Source organism: Sminthopsis crassicaudata, chromosome 2 (assembly GCF_048593235.1).
Source record: "Sminthopsis crassicaudata isolate SCR6 chromosome 2, ASM4859323v1, whole genome shotgun sequence".
NCBI lineage: Eukaryota > Metazoa > Chordata > Mammalia > Dasyuromorphia > Dasyuridae > Sminthopsis > Sminthopsis crassicaudata.
The window spans coordinates 30,476,166-30,500,953 of NC_133618.1; positions in this window are offsets into that span (position 1 = coordinate 30,476,166).

Here is a 24,788-nt window from a genome sequence, read left to right on the forward strand (position 1 = left end):
TTTTTTACTTTCAATTTTATTGATTTCTCCTTTTAATTTTTGTATTTCGAGTTTAATTTTTGGTTGGGGGTTTATAATTTTGTCTTTTTCTAGCCTTTTAAGTTGTAAGCCCAATTCGTTAATCTTCTCTTTCTCAATTTTCTTCAGATAAGCCTCTAAAGATATAAAATTTCCCCTTATTACTGCTTTAGCTGCATCCCAAAGATTTTGATATGATGTCTCATCATTATCATTATCTTGGGTGAAATTGTTAATTGTTTCTATAATTTGCTCTTTCACCCAGTCATTCTTTAAGATGAGATTATTCAGTTTCCAATTACTTTTTGGTCTATTTACCCCTAACTTTTTACTGAATGTAGCTTTTATTGCATTGTGATCTGAGAAGAAGGCATTTATTATTTCTGCCTTCCTACATTTAATTTTGAGATCTTTATGTCCTAATATATGGTCAATTTTTGTATAGGATCCATGAACTGCTGAGAAGAAAGTATATTCCTTCCTATTGCCATTCAGTTTTCTCCAAAGGTCTATCATACCTAGTTTTTCTAATGTTCTATTTACTTTTTTAATTTCTTTCTTGTTTGTTTTGTGGTTTGATTTGTCTAAATCTGAGAGTGCAAGGTTGAGATCTCCCACTATTATAGTTTTACTGTCTATTTCTTCTTGCAGTTCTCTTAACTTTTCCTTTAGAAAGTTAGATGCTATACCACTTGGTGCATATATGTTTAGTATTGATATGGCTTCATTATTTATGCTACCTTTCAGCAGGATATAGTTTCCTTCCTTATCTTTTTTAACGAGATCTACTTCTGCTTTTGCTTGATCTGAGATAAGGATAGCTACCCCTGCTTTTTTGGCTTTACCTGAAGCATAATAGGCTCTGTTCCAACCTTTTACCTTTACTCTGTATGTATCTCCCTGCTTTAAGTGTGTTTCCTGTAGGCAACATATTGTAGGGTTCTGCTTTTTGATCCAATCTGCTATCCATCTCCGTTTGATGGGATCGTTCATCCCATTTACATTTACAGTTAAAATTACTAATTCTGTATTTCCTGCCATCGTATTATCCCCAGATTATGCTTTTTTCCCTTGACCCCCCTGATCCCCCTCCCCGATATTTAATTTACAGACCCCCCCCTTGTGACGCGCAACCCTCCCTCTTTTTTTTTTTTTTTTTAGGATCCCTCCCCCCTCCCTCCAAGTCCCTTCACTTATTCTCCTTTTCCTTTTCCCTTTTCCTCTCCCCCCTTTTAATGAGGTGAGAGAAAATTCTCTGAAAAACAAATATGTTAATTATTTACTCTTTGAGCCTCTTCTGATGAGAGTAAGATTCACACAATGATTCTCCCCCTCACTAAGTTCCCTCAGATATGGTGTATTTTCTATGTCTCTTCCTGGGATGTAGTTTCCCTCTTTTTATCACTCCTTCCCCTTTTTCTGAACCGACCTCCTTCCCTTTACTACACCCCCCTTTTTTTCTTTTATATCAGTAAAATCAAATTATCCTTGAGTATTTTTTATATACCCACAACAGAGTTACAGTTCTCACAGGTTCTGTGTACCGTTTTCTGTTTCTCTTCAGTCTTGTGGATGTAGATCAAATTTTTTGTTTAAGTCTGGTTTTTTTCTTAGAAACATATAGAATTCCTCTGTTTCATTGAATGACCATCTTCTTCCATGGAAAAAGATGCTAAACTTAGCTGGGTAGTTCATTCTTGGTTGCAGTCCTTGATCTTTTGCCTTACGGAATATCAGGTTCCAGGCCCTTCTATCTTTTAATGTGGAGGCAGCCAGATCTTGGGTGACCCTTATTGTGGCACCTTGGTATTTAAATTGTTTTTTTCTAGCTGCTTGCAGGATTTTCTCCTTTGTGTGGTAATTCTGCAGCTTAGCCACAATATTCCGTGGTGTTCTTTTTTTAGGATCTATTTCAGAAGGAGTTCGATGAATTCTTTCCACATCTACTTTCCCTTCTGTTTCTATTATCTCTGGACAGTTCTCTTTGATAATTTCCTGTAAAATAGAATCTAGGCTCTTTTTTTGGTCATAGTTTTCTGGAAGTCCAATAATCCGCAGATTATCTCTCCTAGATCTATTTTCCAGGTCTATAGATTTTCCCAGTAATTATTTGACGTTGTTCTCCAGCTTCTCATTTTTTTTGTTTTGTTTGACTGATTCTTGGGTTCTCTGTGAATCATTCATTTCTATTTGTTCCATCCTGACTTTTAAGGAGTTATTTTCTTCTTTCACAGTTTTTAGTTCTTTTTGTAAATGCCCAATTTCGTTTTTAAATGAATTATTTTGCTCTATTGAATTTTTTTCCATTTCCCTAATTTTTTTTTTTTGAGAATTATTTTCTTTTTCCAATTCAGAAATTCTATTTTCTTGAGACTTTTTTATCTTTTCCAAGTCAGAAATCCTACTTTCCTGTGTTTTTTTAACCTTTTCTAATTCACTAATTTTGTTTCCCTGCATCTCCTGTGAATTCTTTATTTTTTCCAACTCCAATTTCAGGACGTTGTTATTCTCTATCATAACTTCCCTTTCCTTTCCCCATTTTTCTTCGATCTCCCTCAATTTTTTAAGAGCTTCTTCTAGGAGAGAGTTATGTGATGGGGGGCAGGAATCGTTCCCCTTTAGGTTGTTGTCTGCTGATTCTCTGCTGTCAACTTCCTCGGGGTTGGATACCTGCTCTTTCTCTGTATAGAAGGAATCTATGGTTTTTCTAGCTTTTTTGCTCATACTTAAAAAAATGTTTTGGGGTCTGTCCCTGGGGTAGGAAATTATTTACTTCTTTACCAGCTTCCTCCCAGACTGGATGGATGCAGCGGCCCCTGCGCCTGAGCTAAGAGAGAGCTCTGGGAGAGAGTTCCCCACCCCCTCCCTGGAAGTGCCTCAGAGGTGATTAGCACTACTGTGCTTCGAGGGCGTAGAATAGTAAAGACAGCAGGAAGCCCAGCCTATGTGTCCGGGTGGGGAGTGGATGTCTGCAGCAGGTGACGTGAGAAGCCCCTGTGCTCAAACTGGAAGTGTCTGCCAGAAACCGCGGTCCCTAGTTCAAAGGTTCCACTTCTCTGGGACTTCCTGGAGCTGAGTTCTCCCTCCAGCTAAGCTAGGCAGTGTGTGTTGCCTTGGGCCGTATCCACCCACTTGTCAGTCTCTTAACTATTCTCAGGAGGTAGCTGAGGCCACACCCCCTGGTGCCGAGTCTGCCGAGTCACCCCCAGGGTGGGGGGGAGCGGGGAATCTAATCTGAGTTTTAAAATATTTTGGCTTTCTCTTCTGAACTGCTAAATAATTAGCAGAGAAGAGCTAACAGCCTGTGCCAGATTCCTTTACCTCAGTGGCTTCTCTGATCCCAGAGCCCCTCCCAGCGCAATGGGCGCAGTGTGCCCCTACCCCACCGTCTGTGCTGGTCTTTCTTATTCCTCCCCTGAGAACTGACCTTTCCTGTTGAAACTCCAGATTCTCTTCAGCTGGTAAGTCGTGCTTCCAGTCCTTGTGGTATCTATCAGTCCTGAGCTAATTCTGAGACTTAATTTATCTAATTGGTTGTGAGGGAGTGAGGACGTTCACTGAGTCGTGTGTTTCTTCTCCGCCATCTTGGCTCCGCCCCCGATCCCTCTTTGAGAGGAGATCTGCTGTCTCAACTCAATCTCTCAGCTGCCAACTCCGACCTAGAGCAGTGACTTCCTTCCTTGCTCAATGTTGCCTCCTTTATCCTCTTAGAGAATGGGTGTGGACTAATTCAGGAGCTTCTGGGAAAAAATACTTTAACCAATGAACTTGCTCCTCCTAAGCATGCCAGCTCCTCCCCAGAAGTTCAAAGGGGTAAAACTCCCCCCAAAGACTGGAACTAGAGAATTATTAAGTACCGACTTAGCACCAAGTAAGAATCTAATATCTCATTATCTCATTAGCACTTAGTAAGAATCTAACAGAGGGAAAGTGACCCACATGTGCAGAAGTGTTTTGGCAACCCTTTTTGTAGTGGCAAGAAGTTGGGAAGTGAGTGGATGTCCATTAGTTGGAGAATGTCTGAATAAGTTATGGTATGTGAATGTGATGGAATATTATTGTTCTTTAAGAAATGATCAGCAGTATGATTTTAGAGAAGCCTGGGGAGATGTACATGAATTAATGCTTAGTGAAGTGAGCAAAAACCAGTAGATCATTGTACATAGCAACAAGAAGATTATACTATGATCAATTCTGATAGATATGGTGCTCTTCAACAATGAGATGATTCAGGCCAAATTCAATGATCTTATGATGATGAGAGCCATCTACACCTAGAGAGAGGTCTGTGGGAATTGAGTGTGGATACAACATGGCATTTTCACTTCTTTTGTGATTGTTTGCTTGAATTTTGTGTTTTCTCATTTTTTTCCTTTTCAATCTGATTTTTCTTGTGCAGCAAGTTAATTGTAAAAATACATATGCCTATATTGGATTTACATATATATTTTACCATGTTTAACATATATAGGATTACTTGCTATCTGGGGAGGGGGTGGAGGGAAAAGGGGGAGAAATAGGAACACAAGATTTTGCAAGGATCAATGGTAAAAAAAAATATTTTTGTATATATTTTGAAAATAAAAAAGCTTCAATTAAAAAACAAACAAACTGATTTTCAGAGTTGAGTCCCAAGATATAATCAATGTGGTTCACTCAATTCCCACTACCACTTGTTGCTCCAACTCTCTCAATTCTCTGTTTCAAAAACTGGATTTGGCCTCAGTTCTTCCTGATTCGAATTCCTATACTTTCTGATTTATGTCAATATGAATATGAGACATAACCAGTAAAGCAAGGTCACAATCTTACTCCTAAAAAAGAGCTATACATCTATAAGATTTTTGCTAGATTGTTATGAGGTTTCTTTGCCACATTTTATGCTCTTTGTAATCCCATTACCTATCACAGTGTTTTGATATGCAGTAGTTGCTTTAAAATGTATCAGTTGATGGTTTTTTATCTTAGCTGATTAGAATTCAGATAAAGTTCCATTATAAGAATGGACTGCAATAAGCCTTTGTGTCACTCCTTCCAAAGGCAGATACTGTGCTTCTTATGCGAGTCTCTCATCACAAATGGTCACCCTCAATGACAACAGTGTGGCAGGTTCCAGTGGCCATGTCTATCCCTAATACTGAGGGAGATGAAGGGAAAACATACCTTGAATGATTGTCCTCTTCACCTGGACAATAATGCATATGTTTTGTGCTCTATAATCCTATATGTTTAAGTTTGAAGGTCATTGCAGCTTTTGACATTAAATAATCTTTGTTCTAATATCCCTTCTTACTCTGACATTCTATCTTTTATGCTCTTCTATCCCTTAAGCTTGACCATTTCATTATTTTTACCTCACACTTTTTTGGGTTGTCTTTCAGGGCATTGACATTTAAGATTTAGAGATTTGGTGTTTAGAAATCCTGTAAGCACTCCTGTGTTGTGAAGTAGAAATTAATCAACCAAAGGTCCCTGGGTGCTGTTGAGGTGCTATTTCCATCTGGAGGCATCATTTTGAATGAACCAAGAGATGATGTCAGCCCTAACCATTCCTTATTGTCTGAACTGCGTCATATGAATTAGATAAATTCATATCAGGTGATGTTCACATACTAACACAAAAATAAAATAAAATTTTTGTTCCATTTTCATCCAAGGCCTCTCATTTTAAAGTAGAAAAAATAGACCTAGTGTTTCATGAGCTCCCCTTGGGAATATACTCATGGCATAAAAGTAAAGTTACCTGAATTAAATAAAGGCACTTCAAAGAAATATTTTATTACTATTACTGATAATTGACCTGTATAGCACAGTGAACTTTACCACCCATGCTTCATTCTCTATCAAATTTTTTGAAAGGAAAGTTAAGGAATACAATCAAATCATTATGCTCTCCATCTAGAAAATAAATCTTAAGGACCTTTCAAAAATAGAGTGACAAACGTGTCAGTGTGCGCTGAAAGAGCACTGACTTTGGATTCAAATTCCAAGTTCAGAACTTGATACTCACAACTGATACTACTTGTGTAAACTTTGTCAGTCATTTTAGCTCTTTGGGCCTCAGTTTATCACTTGTATAAAATTATAATGTTGGATTAAGTCACGCTCGATGTCTTTTCTAGATATCTAGTTCATGCAATGGAGAAAATACTGACCCTGAATTCAAAAGTAACTAGATTTAAATCTGTCATCAGATGATTATTATGTATAATTCAGGAATTATTACACAATTGTTCCTGACTCAGTTTTCCTACCTTTAAAATGAGAATAATAATAGTATCTACTTCTCAGGTTTTTGTGCAGATCAAATGAGATAATATTTGAAAAAGACACTTGCAAATTTCAAAGTACTCTATATATGGTAATTATCATGCTAGCTCTCTAATACATTTGAAGAAGGAAAGTGAGACCCAGGGAAGTTAAGGGGCTTGTTAAGAATTCATATGTAAAAATCAAAGGTATGATTTAAATCCTTATTCTCTGACTGCGATTTCCAAGCTACTTTTAATTTTACCCAGCTGCTTTCATGCATAGATAAGTACATATGAGATACCATCTGAAGGGAATACTCTCATCACTGAGGTAACTGCTCTTCTAGAGTATTAGTGGGCATGGAATTACTAAATCCTTCTTCTAACCCCAATTTTCTGAAAAATGGACACAGTTGCTCTTCAACTGGACCTTTTTTACATCATTATTTTTTCTGAAGTTATAGGTCTAGGGACCATAGAACCTAAGACAGCTAGCTATTAGCTGATTTATGTCAATATGAATATGAGACATAACCAGTAAAACAAGGTCACAATCTTAGTCCTAAAAAAGAACTATACATCTATAAGATTTTTGCTAGATTGTTACATCTATGAGGGTTACCCAGCTATTAGGTGCTAGGTAACAATGTACCATGTCTGGTTGTTGACAGAAGTATCTGGGATAATCAGGCATAATGTCAGGATTGGATAAACAGGGAACAGAGTACAGTAGTCAGGGCACTAATGAATCAGAGGCTAGTAGAAATAAAGTGTTTTTTTTTTTTTTTTTTTTTTTTTTTTTTTTTAATATCAGAGCATGATTGAAGCCAATATCACCATTGATCAAGCAACAGCTATAGAAGATGAGAGGAAGATGGAGTATATGTTCAAAATAGTTAAACAGAAAAGAATACAGAATCCCATCAGAAAGTGATCAAGCAGGGATGGAACTAATGTCAGGACAAAATCAAGCAAAAGAACAAAAGTTAAGGTAGCTTCTTTCATCACTTTCAGCACGTTTGCTACATTTTATTCCTTTTAATTTATTGAAAGAAATTATTGAAATAATGATCTACTATGTGTCAAATACTTCTGAGTTGCTAGTATAGGGAATCAAAGAATCACTAAAGATTATAAGTATCTTTAAACACCTAACGAAAAACTCTTGAGGAGATAGGGGTACATAAGATGTACAAACAACAACATTCATAATAACAACAATCATATCAACAATAATAAATGAGAAGCAGAGAAATGAGGAAGGGAGAGACAAAGAGAAACGTAAAAGATTGGTACTAAAATAGAGAAACAGAGACGAGGGGAACATTTACTTATTACAACTTTTAAGTCTAAAAATACAATCTAGCTACACAATCTGTTCCCTTGAAATAGTAGTAATTTACTACTAGTAATTTAGAATCTAGTAAGAGAATACAGTACAAAAAGTTATTGGAGGCATTTGAAACTGAGAAATAAGTTGGGATGACTGGATAATGAAAGAAACTTTAAAATGAGCAATTTAAGGCCAAAGGTGGCTCTAGAAGCAGACCCTCATTCTCAGGTAGGAAGAGAGTATGAATTGCTTGGACTAGAAAATGTTGACAATCTTTTCCATCTCTAAATGTGTAATCCTATCATCTTTTATTCAATTTGCCTTAACAGATATTTATTAACCACTTACTATATGCCAGCCACCATGCAAGGCCTTGGGGATCTAATATATTAAATTTCATCAGAATTCACTTGCAAAGAGCTTATAACGGATAATAACCAACATTCTTTGTGTGCATTATAATTTGATCCCCATAATCATCTTGTAACCAATATTATTATCCCCTTTTTTAAATATGAGAAAATGAAAGTTCAAAACAGAAAATTTTTTTTAAAAATGATTTGTCCATGTCACAAAAATAAAATGTCTCTAAGCTGGGAAAGCAATCCAAAAATCCAAAAAATCCGCATCCCAAATTTTACTCACTTCAGAATTCTGTCTCTATTCTTCTTTTTTTTTTTTTTTAATAATAGCTTTTTTGTTTTCAAAATATATTCAAAGATAATTTCAACATTCACCCTTGCAAAACCTTTTGTTCCAAAGTTTTTCCTCTCTTAAACTATCTCATCACTAAACATATACACTTCTTCTGTAGATATTTCTACATTTATCATTCTATATAAGAAAAATCATTTGAAAAAGGGAACAATGAGTAAAACCAAAAAGCAAGCAAACAAAAACAAAAAATTGAGAAAATATATTGTGGTCCACTGTTAGGATTACAAGGTGATAACTCAGGTTGTCTTAAACAATTCTCTAGCTCAGAATTCACACCTTTAGTTCAAACCTTTAAAAGGAGTTTCATGGAAGGATTACAACTGAGAGAGGATTAGAACATTACAGTCCACATTCAGTCTCAATGTTCCTCTTTCTAGATGCAGATGGCTTTCTTCACAAATCTATTGAAATTCGCTCAAAACACCTCATTGTTGAAAAGACCTACATCCATCAAAATTGATCATCAGATAATCTTATTGTTATCTACAATTTTCTCTTGGTTCTACTCATATCACTTAGCATCAGTTCATGCAAGTCACTTCAGGCCTTTCTGAAATCATCCTGCTGATCATTTCTTATAGAACAATTTGTATAACATAACTTATTCAGCCATTCACCAACTTTTGGGTATCCAGGAAGTTTCCAGTTCCTTGTCATTGGAAAATGGACTGCAACAAACAGTCCTTTTCCTTTTTTATGATTTCTTTGGGATACAGGTCTAATAGAGTCTCTTCTACTTTCTTGCTAAAGCCTTTCAAACATAGTCATTTCATATATTTAGAGCTGGGGACCTCAAAGCTTGTCTTATCAAACACTTTCCCCTTTATTTTGCAGATGGGTAAAGTGAGACTTAGTAAGATGAATTTCTCAAAGTCCTATAGATAATATCTCCCTTGACCCTTATCCTTCTCTTAGTAGTGCTTTTTGTTTGTTTGTTTTTAACTCACTCAACCTTATCTTCTACCAACTCCTCCACCCTTATCTTACTTTTTCCCTAGAGTATCTGCCTTGCCTTCTATCCTGCCTCTCTCTTTTCTTTCCTCTTTCTACTCCTACTTCTTTATAGAATTAGTTACATTTCTATATCCAACTGCATTATTAAATTATTCCCTCTTAGAACCAAAACTAATGAGATCAAACTTCAGATAATGCTCATCCCCCCTTCCTTCTTTCCCTGAATTGTAATAGGTCTGTTGCACCTCTTCATGTGAACTAATTGTCCCATTATACCCCCCCTTCCTCTTTATCCAGTAGAGACCTTTCCCCATCATTTAATGTATATGTATATATATATATATATATATATATATATATATATATGTTTATCTCCTCCTGTTTATCTTTCTGTGCTTCCCTTGAGTCATATTTATATATTACATTTTCTGTTTAGTTTGGGGCTTTTTCAGTAGGAATAATTGAAAGTCTCTTACTTTATTGAAATTCTATCACCTTCTCTGAAAGATGATACTCAGTCTCATTGGATAGTTAATTCTTGGTTGTAACCTTAGGTCCTTTGTCATCTAGAATATGGTTTTCCAAGCTCTTGGATCCTTTACTGTGGAAGCTGTAATCCTGAGTAATCCTAACTGATTGCTCCTTGATATTTTGAATTGTGTGCCAGTTTGCAGTATTTTTTTTTTTCTTGATATTGTAGTACTAGAGTTTCACAACAGTGTTCCTTGCAGTTTTCCTTGTGGGATCTCTTTCTGTAGGTGATCAATGGATTCTTTCAAAGATTAGTTTCCTCTTTGTTTTTTGTTTTTGGTTTTGTTTTTTGTTTTTTTTTTGTTTTTTGATAATGATTTAACCGTTTATTAGTATCTTTTGTGATCATCTCTTTTGAATATCAGAAACAAATATTTAGCAATGTGACTAAAGAAAGAGTGCTGGTGCCATTCTTTCAATATTTTTAAAGTCTATAATTTTTTAAAAAGTTGAAGTTAAATTAGGATTGTCTTGTTAGTATTTATTCAATCACAGGATGCTAAACTTAGAAGATACTTCAGAAGTTGCCTCAGTTCCTTCTCTTCATCCTTATGTGATGTTCAGTACCATCATCATCTTGATCACTACAGCTTATTAGTGTCAACTCAAAAGTGTCATATGCAGGACTAAGTGTAGTACTCTAAATGTCATCAGATTAGAGCAGAGTTGAGGGAGATCATCTCTTCCCTCATTATGAACAGTATATCAGTGCATCTTAAGATCGATTTTTTTCCCCTTATTAAAATTCCCCACTGAATTTGTAGTCCACTCTAGTCCTTTTTCTGTTTCTCTTCATTCTTGTGGATGTAGATCAAATTTTTTGTTTAAGTCTGGTTTTTTTCTTAGAATATTGGGTCAGTTTTCCTTAATGGCTTCTTTAAGAATGCTAGCCAAGGTTTTTTTTGTTTTTGTTTTTTTTTTGTTTTGGTTATGACCTTAAGGTAGGCTATAAAATTGCTAAATTGTCTCTTCTGGATCTATTTTCTAAGATAGTTATTTTTTTTATTTTTTTCAATCAGGTATTTCACATTTTCTTCCATTTTTTTCATTTTTTTTTTTTAATTTGACTGATTCTTGTCTCACAGCTTTAGCTCTCACACATTAGCTTTCATTTGCCCTGTACTAGTTTTTAATGTGTGATTTTCTTCAATAAGCTTTTGTGTCTCTTTTCAATTTAATTAATTCTATTTTTTATAATGAGTTGTTTGCTTCATATAATTTTTTCTCTTCCATTTCCAAGCTATTGACTCTCTAATGCATAGCTCTTATTTCCTTTCTTATTTATTCTCCTATCTCCCTTATTTGCATTTTAAAGGATGTTATGAGTATTTCCAAGAAGCCTCTTTGGGCTTGAGACCAATTTTTATCACTTTTTGAGATTTCTTCTGTGCACATTTTGTCCTCATCTAAGTTTGTGTTTTGGTCAGTTCTATCACTGTAGTAGCTTTCTATGATAAAAGTTTTGCTTATTTTGTTTCTTGTTCATTTTCTTTTCTTTTCTTTTGGTATTTCCTTTTATTTATTTATTTTATTTATTTATTTTTCTTACTTTTATGGTTGTGTTATGCTCCTGGGGGTAAAGGTGGCTCTGTCCAAAGCTTCCTGTGCAACTCTGAGCCTTGGCTTTGAACTTAGGGTCCTTTGTTTTTGCTGGAGGTAGCTTTGTCTGCTCTTTCCAGGAAAGCCTGGTTTCCCAGAGCCTTCTGAACTGGGACTGAAGGCTGACTCACTGATCTGCTTCTCTACTGAGCCAGGATTGAAGGTCTTAGTTGCTAATTTGCTATGATTAAGACCCTGTCACCAGCTTTCCCCAAGTCTATGTGAATACCCTTTTCACCCCAGTGAGAATGAACTTTTTGGAAGTTTTTCCAGTTTATCTTGAGCTGGAGAGTGGCTTCATTCCATCTTACTCTGTTTGAAAGCTTGTTTCATATGGTTTTAGAGGGAAAACGGGAGAGTTGGAGCAGCTTCTTGGCTTCACTCTGCCATCTTGACTGAACCCCCAGAAGTCCCAGATACATAGTAAATTTCAGAGTCAGAGCCAATACAGTAATGAAAGTCTTCTGACTCCAAAGCCATCATTTTGAAACTAGATTGATACAGGCTTTAAGAATCAATTGTTGATACTGTAATGTGTTATTACAGTAGAGCTTTCATGGATGTCCATAAAGCTGTAGAATAGAATTTATTAAGTATCATGAGAAACACAAAGTATTATTTAGGTTCCAAAGAAGAAGGAATAGTTACAGAGAAAGACAGGAAAGGTAACATGTGGGAACATAGTATATTATGAATCTAAAGAATGGATAATATTGACCTCATATATGTAGAATCTTTTGGATTAATGTGTTATTCCATCCACCAGGAAATCAGAGCTTCTTCAGCATAGGCCTCTTATCATTTGTTCCACACTCAAATATTTTTCTAAGTAGAGGCATTATAGGCATAAAATCAGATTACTTCCAAAGGGTGGAATCAAGTTAGTCATTTTAGAAAAAAAAAAAAAAAAGATGTAACTTGAGAATCCAGCAGTTAAGCTTAATAAATTGTGTAGCCATACACATTTGGCAGGTACTCTGGATGCTGGTACCTGGTGGGAGTAAGAGATAATTGAGGCAGAACTCTTCCCCCTCTTCATCATATGAACTGTTGCCTGACCTTTCTTGGTGACCTTTATATAAATTAGTTATCACTGTCTTCCTGCATTGCCTCATGAAAAGCTTGAAGGTTCTCTTCTAACTAAAGACTGATAAAGTCACACACTAAACCCTAGAAGTAGATCTGAGGGTTCTTTCAAGAAACAGGGACAAAGAAATGTCAGAAACTATTTGTATCAATACAAAGGGAATTTTAAGTTCATTTACAAACATAGCTATATCTCTAGGTAACTTAGGATCTAGAGATATATTTTTGATGACATTTGTTTTTGTTGGATATGGAAATGTCACCAGATAAAAATATGACCTCCAATCCTAAATTCTAAAGTTTCACATCTTTTCAGAGAGACTTTTTAAATGGAAGTTCTGTTAGTTGTATTTGTTTATTTTACAAAGGAAACAAATGACAAACAGACCAAATCTAGAAGATGCCTTCTTTTCTGAAGGGTAAAAGTTTGGAAAATGATGTCTTTCGCCTGCCTAAAATGTGGGAGGAGAAATAAGTACCTATATCTATTTTACCTATCTAACTAGTTAGTATTTATCAAACATATACATATTATATAAATATATGTGTATATTGTATATCATAATATAAGTTAATAAAAAATAAAAATAATAAAGTAATAAGTAATAAAATAATAAAAAAGTCACAGCGAGACTCCTTATTTACCCTGCTATATTTAATCTGTAACTCCTTTTAAGAGAGTGACAAACTTACTAGTTTGTTTCTCAAACAGATTTAAATGAAAAATTCCCTGAATAGGTTCTACAATCCCTCTATTGGGCACTTACTCCATGATTTTAAGAGACTATACCAATTTCTGCATTTCTTTTTTTGTTTCCTAATTGTCTTTATGCTTTCATTACAAACATGTGGCAAATGTTCAAAATTAGGGCTAAAAATGAAAGTTTGAAGAAGGAAAAAAAAATAGACTTAGATGTAGATGACAGAGTACTTGCTCTGGATCTGATTTCAGTTTGTTGACTCCCTCTTGGAACTTTGGTTTCCTCACTGGTGGAATAAAAGTATTGCATAAAGGAATCCTGTCTTTTGAGCCAGAAGAGAGTTTATAGCTCATCTGGCCCAGCGCAACTATATTCTAGTAATAAAAGCTGAGGTCCAAAGAAATAAAGATAACTTACCCAAGGGAAAGAGAAAATCTGGATTCAAAATCACCTTCCTTTACTCCCAATCCAACATGCCTTCTTCTATACCACCTTTTCTACCTCTTACATAATTTGTCCTCCTTGTTGATTCTGGTGTTTGGTATCAATGTACCCAGCATCTCATAAGATGCTGGGGGATGGAAAAATGAAAGGAAAGTGGGATGGAAGGAGGAAGGGACTGAAGGACAGAAAGAAAGAAAAATGGAAGTTAGGAAAGAAGAAAGGTAGGAAGGAGGGAAGGAGGAAGGATAGGAGAGATGTAAGGAGAAAGGAAGGAAAAGGAGGCATGGAGGAAGGAAGGGAAGGAAGAAGGAAGGAAGGAATAAAAGAGAAAAATAAAGAAAGAAAAAAAAAAGGGAAAAGAAGGCGGTATACTAAGTATTTTACAAATATTATCAAAATTGATTTTCCTAACAACCTTAGAAAGTACATGATCTTATTATCACCATTTTATACTTGAAGGAACTGAAGCAGACAGATGTTAAGTAGCTTCAATACCATCACATGCCTAGTAAAATTTTGAGGCCAGATTTGAATTTAGTCTAACTTGAGACTGAAAGTTCTTTCCAGTGTGATATTTAGCTCTGTCTTGTACAGCTCTCTGTTTCTATAGATGAGAACAATGAAGCTCAGAGAAATGAAATAATAAGTATAAATCACTCAAGAAGTCAATATCACAGTTGGAGACTAAATCTAATCAGTTAAAACCAAATTCAAGTTCAATGCTTTTTACACTAAATCACTCTATTTCTAATATCTTAGCCCAGTATCCTGCATAAAATGGCAACAATTTAATATATTAAAATAATTTTAATGTTTTAATTGATTTTCCTACTTTATTATGAACATTTTCATTCTTTTCATTTTATTCTGTTTCTCCTCTTTTGGGACATTAAATGATCATTTAATCTCTCTCTTTCCCAAAAGAAACATTTTTACAGGAAAAAAGGCTCATCAATCATTTATTTATGGGGATAAATATGTCACTGAGCTCCCTCTCCCAAGGGCATTATTTTTAAGACTTTTCTCCTTACATATATTTTCAACCTATTTAATGGTTACACAATCTATTTCGAATGAACTAACAAACTTTTTCAAAATAATTTTCTGTACTCATTTTCCCTACTTCCTCACCTTTCAATCATTAATTCATATGTTGTTATCTATCTTCTAGAATTTTTTAGCTTTGGCTATTGGAATGTTTTGCCATTTTCTTCTCCAGCTCATTTTACATATGAAAAAACCTAGACAGAATTGAATGACTTGCCAAAGTTCACACAGCTAAATGAGTTAGCACAGATTTGTACTCAGAAAGATGAGTTTTCCTGACTTCAGCCCTGACACCATATTTATTCTGTCATCTAGTTTCCCTAGACCCTGCTTCACATTTTCTGTTAATCTTTTTTCTGTTTTTATTCCAAAATATTTGGACAATTACTAAGTTTCTGTCTGGCACACTCTTCAAGTACCTGCTGTCTTTTGTATACTCCCATCAGTATAGATTTTTTTTTTTCTCATGGTTTATCCTAGAGGTTGGATTCTTCCTTTAGCCTCTTTTTCATTTTCAAGTTCAAGCCCAATTTAATAATAGGTATCTCCAATTGGAAGTTCTATTAACATCAGACATTATTTGTGTAAATTTTCTCAGCAATATAGTCATTCAACATAATTTTAAATGGAATTTCTCTATTTATTGCTGATGGATTTTTAAGTAATATATAGAAATGCTGATGATTTGTATAGATTGACTTTGTCCTGCAATTTTACTAAAGCTAGTAATTTATTTCTAGTAGGTTTTTGAATGTTTTTTTAGGACTCTTTAAATACACCATCATATCACCTGCAAAGAATGATAGTTTTATTTCCTTATTGCCTATTCTAATTCCTTTAATTGCTTTTCCTTATTGCTAAAGCCAACATTTCTAATACAATGTTGAAAAATGGTGGTGATAATGGGCATCCTTATTTCACCTATGATCTTATAGGGAATGTGTCCAGCTTCTCCGTTACAAATAATACTTGCTGTTCATTTTAGATAGATACTGCTTAGTATTTTGAGTTTACTTTATTCCTAGGCTCTCTAGTATTTTTAATAGGAATGGGTGCTGCATCTTACCAAAAGCTTTTTTCTGCATCTATTGAGATGATTATATGATTTTGTTGTTGTTTTTTACTGATATGGCTAATTATGATAATAGTTTTCCTGATATTGAAATAGACTTGCATTCCTGGTACAAATATCATGTGGTCATAGTTTATTATCCTGCTAATAAGTTGCTTTAATCTCTTTGCTAATATTTTATTTAACTTTTTTGCATCGATATTTATTAGAGAGATTGCCTGTAATTTTCCATCTCTGCTTTGGCTGTTCCTGGTTTAGGCATCAGTATCATATTTGTGTCATAGAAGGAATTTGGCGGGACTTCTTTATCTTTTTTTTTACAAATAGTTTACATAGTGTTGGAATTAATTGTTCTTTGAATGTTTGGTAGAATGCACTTGCAAATACATCTAGTTCTGGAGATTTGGCTTGTTTAATTTCTTTTTTCTTTTGTTCCCTAAAATGGGACTATTTAAGTAATCTATTTCCTCTTTTTTTAATCAAGGTAATTTGTATATTTGTAAACATTCATTAATTTTGGTTGGATTGTCAGACTTGCTGCCATATAATTAGGCAAAATAGCTCCTATTTATTTATTTTTTTGTCTGTGGTGATAAATTCATGCTTTTCATTTTTGATGCTGTGATTTTTTTTCCCTTTTCCAATCAAATTAGCCACAAGTTTATCTACTTTGTTGGTTAAAGCAAATCATTTATCCTAGGTTAGAGTGTAGTCAAGGGAGACATGATAATTGTTTTCTAGAGACAACGAGACAAGGAGACTTACCAAAAATCTTTTTAATAAATCTAAGTCTAAGGTAAAGAGAATCTATACCAGGTTTGTGTCTATGGCAATGGAAAATGGGGACATATACAGAGGCGGCAACTGATTAGATATGGGAGAATAATAAAACAGGAGGAATTAAGGCTGGGACATTTAAAAGTTTACTTGATCATGATAGTTGTGCCTACAAAACTAATAGAAAAGATAGGAAGAGAGCAGGGCATAGGAAATAAGATAATTAAGTCTTGAACATATTAAGCTTGAGATGGTTATAATGCCTCCAAGAGACAAAAAAATTAACTGATATTTACAAAATACTTTATTTGTATTGTCATTTAAGCCTAATGATATCCCTGTGAAGCTGGTGCTGTTATTATCCTATTTTAACTTTTGAAAAGACTAAATCCCAGAAAATAAATGCCTTATTCATGGTCACATATTCCATAAAATGTCTGGAAAGGAGGAATTTGAATTCAGATTTTTTCTAATTTCAAGTCTTTAACTATATTCACTTTGTTACATCATAGGTAAGTCTCTTATATAATCATGAAAGATCATAGTAGAGATCATTAGATTTTATGTTAAGGAAAAGTTTCAGTATAACCTCATATTGAAGCTATATCTAAGGCTACAATCAAGGCTTCAGCCAATTCTATAGTTTACCACTGGAGCATTTTATCAGCAGAATAGGCAATTGCTGAACTAACCTCTGGCTCATCCTGCAAATTATTACAAAATAAATACCTGATAATAGCTAAAGTGACAGCTTTAATTTATTTTTTCCCTGATTTTTGGGGTGTTCTATTTAATGAAACGATAAAAACACTGACAAATCATTTTCATGTTTTCTTTCATAAAAAGTCTTTTTTAATGTAATTATGTTGTCTTTCCATATGATACAAATGTTGCCACATTACAACATTTGAAAATTGAAGTGAACCTTCAAAAATATTGAAATTATCTCAAAGATTACATGATATCACTAGGGAAGCCTCACAGCATTCTGGTCTATCCCTCTGAAGTATCCGCACTTTCCAGGATAAAAATAAAAAAATGTTATTAGTTGTATTTTTGTCATTTTCTTTGTTCTTTTGTTATTGGAAAAGGAAAAAAATGATCAAATAATATAGACAATTGCAAACCTTTTCAATAATTAATGTTTTAGAAAATTTCCCTCTTTTTTATGTCTTTCACCAATGAAATAGCTAAAAGAAGTGTTAACATATTTTACTACATTAAAAAATGATTCTGCAATATTTAGAGTCTGAAATGTCTGGAAACAGTGGAATATCTATCTGTCAATATTTTGCAATCCTCAATCAACAGGTAAATAGAAAGTAATTATAAGGGATATATTTAAATTTGATTAGCTCTCAGGGTCATAAGTTCTACTGGTATTTTATTCAACTTCATTGCAGGGTTTCTCTGTGCTTTAACAAATAACAATAATGAATTTTGATTTATTGCAGAAATTTCAAAGGGATGTGTGGTAAATTAAAATCTTGTTACTTTATATTTTCAAAAACAAAGCATTACAAAATGGCTTCTGACTAGAGAATGGTTTTGGTTTTGGTATTCTCTAATCTTGAAAACTTGTCATTTTTTCCATTTTTTTTATTCTTTTTAAATTCATATGTTAAATTCAATTCAATAACACCACCATTTCTGTCTAGTCTATAAAGATATGTATGCTTTTGTTTATTTTGAAATATATCTCCTATAATGTTCCTTCTATTTGATTATTTTTTTCATGACTCTCAATATCTAATCATTCCTTTCTAGAAACAAATCCCCTCCCCAACTCTAAATAATAAGTGCCTTTCTTTCTATAATAATAAATACAATTAAGCTATGTAAATACATGAATGTATCAGGACTGAAAATGTTTGTCTCCAATGATACTTGTAGACCATTATCTCATTAAAAACATGAGGTGAAATTTCTCTTCAATCTGGAGTCATGATTAGTCATGACTTTACTTTAAAAGTGGTGTTCACCACTTGCCACAAAAATAAAGTCAGATTTAAATAATTGGAAAGACATTCAGTGCTCTTGGATAGGCTGAGAGAATATAATAAAGATGACAATACTCCCCAAACTAATCTATTTATTTAGTGCTATACCAATCAGACTCCCAAGAAACTATTTCAATGACCTAGAAAAAATAACAACAAAATTCATATGGAAGAATAAAAGGTCGAGAATTGCAAGGGAACTAATGAAAAAAAAGTCAGAGGAAGGTGGTCTAAGTGTACCTGATCTAAAGCTATATTATATAGCAGCAGTCACCAAAACCATTTGGTACTGGCTAAGAAATAGAACGGTGGATCAGTGGAACAGATTAGATACAAAGGACAAAAAAGGGTACATCTATAACAATCTAATCTTTGACAAATCCAAAGATACCAACATTAGGGACAAAAATTCATTATTCGGAAGAAACTGTTGGGAAAACTGGAAATTAGTATGGTAGAAATTAGATATGGACCCACACTTAACACCATATACCAAGATAAGATCAAAATGGGTCCATGATTTAGGCATAAAGAATGAGATCATAAATAGATTAGAGGAACAGAGAATAGTCTACCTCTCAGACCTGTGGAGGAGGAAGAAATTTATGACCAGAGGAGAATTAGAGATCATTATTGATCACAAAATAGAACATTTTGATTACATCAAACTAAAAAGTTTCTGTACAAACAATACTAATGCAAACAAGATTAGAAGGGAAGTAACAAATTGGGAAAATATTTTTAAAAGGAAAGGTTCTGGCAAAGGTCTCCTTTCCAAAATATATAGATAACTGACCCTGATTAAAAGAAAACAAACCATTCTCCAATTGATAAATGGTCAAGGGATATGAACAGACAATTCTCAGATGATGAAATTGAAACTATTTCCACTCATATGAAAGAGTGTTCCAAATCACTACTGATCAGAGAAATGCAAATTAAGACAACTCTGAGATACCACTACACACCTGTCAGATGGGCTAAGATGACAGGAACAAATAATGATGAATGTTGGAGGGGATGTGGGAAAACTGGGACACTGATACATTGTTGGTGGAGTTGTGAAAGAATCCAGCCATTCTGGAGATCAATTTGGAACTATGCCCAAAAAGTTGTCAAACGGTGCATACCCTTTGACCCAGCATTGCTGTTATTGGGATTATATCCCAAAGAAATACTAAAGAGCGGAAAGGGACCTGTATGTGCCAAAATGTTTGTGGCAGCTCTTTTTGTTGTAGCTAGAAACTGGAAGTTGAATGGATGTCCATCAATTGGAGAATGGTTGGGTAAATTGTGGTATATGAAGGTTATAGAATATTATTTCTCTGTAAGAAATGACCAGCAGGAGGAATACAGAGAGGCTTGGAGAGACTTATATCAACTGTTGCTGAGTGAAATGAGCAGAACCAGAAGATCACTATACACTTCAACAACAATACTGTATGAGGATGTATTCTGATGGAAGTGGAAATCTTCAACATAAAGAAGATCCAACTCACTTCCAGTTGATCAATGATGGACAGAAATAACTATACCCAGAGAAGGAACACTGGGAAGTGAATGTAAATTGTTAGCACTACTGTCTATCTAACCAGGTTACTTATACCTTCGGAAGCTAATAATTAATGTGCAACAAGAAAATAGTATTTACACACATATATTGTATCTAGGTTATATTGTAACACATGTAAAATGTATGGGATTACCTGCCATTGGGGGGAGGGAGTGGAGGGAGGGAGGGAATAATTTGGAAAAATGAATAAAAAAAATAAAAAAAAATAAAAGTGGTGTTCACTTTTTTATCATCAAATCCCATGTACTTATTCTGATCCCTTCACTTTTTTTCCCCTTTTTAAAATTAATTTTATAGCTATAACATTTTTGACAGTACATATGGATAGGTAAATTTTTACAACGTTATCCCTTGTACTCCCTTCTGTTCTGAATTTTCCCCTCCTTCCCTCCATCCCCTCCCCTAGAAGGCAGGCATTCCTATACATATTAAATATGTTATAGTATATCCTAGGTACCATATATATGTGCAGAAGCGAATTTTGTTGTTGTTGTTGTTGTTGTTGTTGTTGTTGTTGTTGTTGTTGTTGCAAAGGAAGAATTGGATTCGAAAGATAAAAATAATCTGGGGAGAAAAACAAAAAATGCTAACAGTTTACACTCATTTCCCAGTGTTCCTTCTCTGGGTGTAGCTGATTCTGCTCCCTTTACTTTTTAATAAAGTTTTTTTTTTTTTATTTTCAAAATATATGTATAGATAGTTTTCAGCATTCACCCTTGAAAAACCTTGTGTTCCAAAAATTTTCCTTCCTCCCTTCCCTCTCCCCTCTCTCTCAAATAGCAAGTAATCCAATATATGTTAAACATGTACAATTTTTCTATACATGTTTCCACAATTATTATGATATGCAAGAACAATCAGATCCAAAAAGGTGAAAAAGAAAAAAAAAAGAAAAAAACATAAGGAAATAACAACAAAAAGTACAAATGCTATGATGTGATCCATATCCAGTCCCCACAGTGCAGATGGTTCTCTCCACTACAAGTCCATTGGAACAATCACCTCATTGTTGCAAAGAGACATATCCATCAGAATTCATCATCATATAATTTTCTTGTTCCTGTGTACAATGTTGTCCTGGTTCTACTCACTTCATTTAGCATCAGTTCATGTAAGTCTCTCCAGGCCTCTCTGAAATTATCTTGTTGATGGTTTCTTATAGAACAATAATATTCCATTATATTCATATACATAACTTGTTCAGACATTTCCTTACTCATGGGCACGCATTCAGTTTCCAGTTCCTTGCCACTACAAAAAGGGTTGCTACAAACATTTTTACACAAGTGAGTGATTTTCCCTTTTTATAATCTCTTTGTTCCCTTTACTTTACACCAATTCACATCAATTCACATACAGCTTTCCAGGTTTCTCTGAAGGTATTTTTTTTCCATTTTTTTAATGAGTCACAATTTACATAGCTATCCTTCAGTCAGTGAGGATATATTTTCCCTACAAAGTTCTAATAAAGATATACTTTCTCTTTTTATGAATTTTCTCCACCCTTGTTTTCCCTAATTTCCTTAAAGAAGAAGCCTACTTGCAGTGGCCAGAAACTAGAAAATGAATGTATGGATGTCCATCAATTGGAGAAGGGTTGGGCAAATTGTACTATATGAATGTTATGGACTATTATTGCTCTGTGAGAAATGACCAGCAGGAGGAATACAGAGAGGCTTGGAGAGACTTAAATCAACTGTTGCTGAGTGAAATGAGCAGAACCAGAAGATCATTATACACTTCAACAATGATACTGTATGAGGATGTATTCTGATGGAAGTGGATTTCTTTGACAAAGAGAAGAGCTAATTCAGTTCCAGTTGATCAATGATGGACAGAATCAGCTACACCCAGAAAAGGAACACTAGGAAATGAGTATAAACTGTTTGCATTTTTGTTTTTCTTCCTATGTTATTTTTACCTTCTGAATCCAATTCTTCCTGTGCAATAAGAAATTAGGTTCTGTACACATATATTGTATCTAGGCTATACCAGAACATATTTAACACATATAATACTGCCTGCTGTTTAGGGGAAGGGCTGGAGGGAAGGAAGGGAAAAATCAGAACAGAAGTGAGTCCAAGAGTTAGTGTTGTAAAAAATCACCAATGCATATGTACTGTCAAAAAAAAAGGTTATAATTACAAAATAAAATGACAACTGGAGATGACCCTGGATGAAATGGAGACTTTGGCTTTTTATAGCTAAGATCTTCAACAAATCTCAGTTTGTGAAAAAGGAGGGAGATAACATTTTCAGCTCTTAGGTCCAAGCTTTGACATGATAACTTACCCATCGTTCAGTGTGATTGTCTAATTACATCCATGTCCTTGGCAAAATAATTTAAGGTGTATGCTACTTCATTATCAGATATAATGTCTAGATTTTTCATCAAAATTTTAATTATGAAGGCAAAAAAAGAAGCCTACTTAAGGCATTTATGAGTTAAACTACATTTACTTTTTAGTGACTTTTTGTGAGCATAATTCCAAATTGTTTCTCAGAGCAGCTGGACTACTTCAGAGCTTTACTAATCCTCCTAAAATTTTCCCCCCATTAAGCATCATTCTTCTTTTTTTCATCTTTGCCATTTTGATTTTGATGAGATGAACTGAAATAATAGTTTTAATTATTTTTCATAAACTGTGTGGATTTCTTAATGCCAAAGTAAAATGAAAAACTTTATAATTAAATATTTTTAAATGACCACTGAATAAAAGCTTTCCAAGATGGTAGATAGGCAACTCCCAGGAATAGCTTTCATTAGTCCCCATTTTCACAGGGGATGTATTATATCTGCGTATTTCTATGTGTGGAATAAGAAACAGCATATCGGTATCTTGAGTACCACACTGACATTCAAAGATATGAAAAGAATCAAATAACATTAAAGGGATCCTCTTGCAGGGGCTATGATCTACATTTATAAAGATGCTTGTTCTAAGGAGATAATAGAACATCCAAGCATTGGTTGATAAAGAAGTTCTTTTTCTTAGTTACCTCAAAAGCTGAATCTATTATGGATATATATAGAAAAAAGACATTCAATACTATCTAATCCAATGATCTTCTTTTAAAGATGAGAAAGGAACTGAGTTAAAAAGGTTTGCTTTTCTTGGTGCCATAAAAATAGAAAGAAACAGAGCTCATATTTGAATCCAGGTTTCCTTCCTTCCAAGACAATATTATCAAATAAGCACCAAAAATAAGCAGATATTATGTGAGAAAGCTGGAGCTACAACAAAAAAGGAAAAATGTCCTTGCCCTCTAAAAGCTAACATTCTAATAGGAGAAACAACATGAGAACATCAATATAAATGCAATCTATGAAGGAGAATATAGCCATGAGCAAAGAGTAGCTAGTGTGAAAACTAGTATTATGAAACTGTTCCTGCTGTCATGATATCAAACTGAACATGATATAAAGCTGAGTACTGAATGAATTCAATAAAATCATGGGCAGAAGAAAAGCAGGGGAATAATTAAGACATGAAAGACAATCAATGAAATGATATGGATTTGGTAAATGTGTGTTATATGCAAGATATAGAGAGAAGGCAAATGCTGCTGGGTTGGGTAGCAATTGTATAGCAAATACAGTAAAGTATAAGAAAACAGGCCAAGGTGTAAGCAGTACAGTGTCTTAACAACCTGATAATTTTATGTCAGATTCTCAAGGCAACAGGGAGACTAGATTTTATTGAGTGGCAAGAATGTAAGATAATCACTGTATTCCTTTGGTAGTTTAGTGTTGAAAGGACTGGAGTTGGGGCAGACTGGAGGCAAGGAGATGAACATCCAGACCATTACTATAGTCTAAGGGTGAAAGAATTATCACCTGACTAGGACAATAGCAAATGCTTGAGAAAAAGGACATAGAGCTGTTGTGAAAATGGAAACAAAAAGACTTGGTAATACATTAGTTATATTTAATAAATATAAGGAAGGAGTTGATGGTGACACATAACTTATGAGAATAGATGACTCAGAGGATGGTGGTATTCTTGACAGCAAAAGGAAAGTTGGAAAGAGGGGATCGTTTGTGAAGGATAAAATATACTTTGAATGTATAATGTTTGAGATCATTATGTCTAGTATATTTCAAGGCAAGCCAAAGTCAGTTGGTGATACGAAGTCGGAAATCAGAAAAATTATTAGGACACAGTATGAGATTTATCTGTATGGGAATGATAATTAAACCTATGAGAGCTTATTGTGTCCCCACAGGAGATAACCTCAAAGAACTGAAAAGAGAAGCTATGAAGACTGAGGAAAGAGTCTTGGGAAAATTCTCAAGTAGTAGAAAGTAATCAAGAACTAGTCTAGAAGACAGATAAAAAGAAATATAGGCACGAGGAGAAATAGAAAAGAACAGTATCACAAAAAATAAAATTAAAGAGAATAAAATATTCATTCAAAGTGGATAATCAACAATGCTTAAGATTGAGAAAATGCCATTATACTAGGCAATTAAGTGATCACTGATAACTTTGGAGATAGCAATTTCATTCTGTCAAAAGAAGGGAACCAATTACAGATGGCTTTGAATAAAATGATAAAAGTAGAAATAGAAGAAGCAATTAAAGTCAGTATTTTTTCCTTGGTACTTAGATGAGAAGGAGAAGAGAAATATCGAATAATATCTGTAAGGGATGGCTGGATATGATGAGAATTTATTTTTTTAA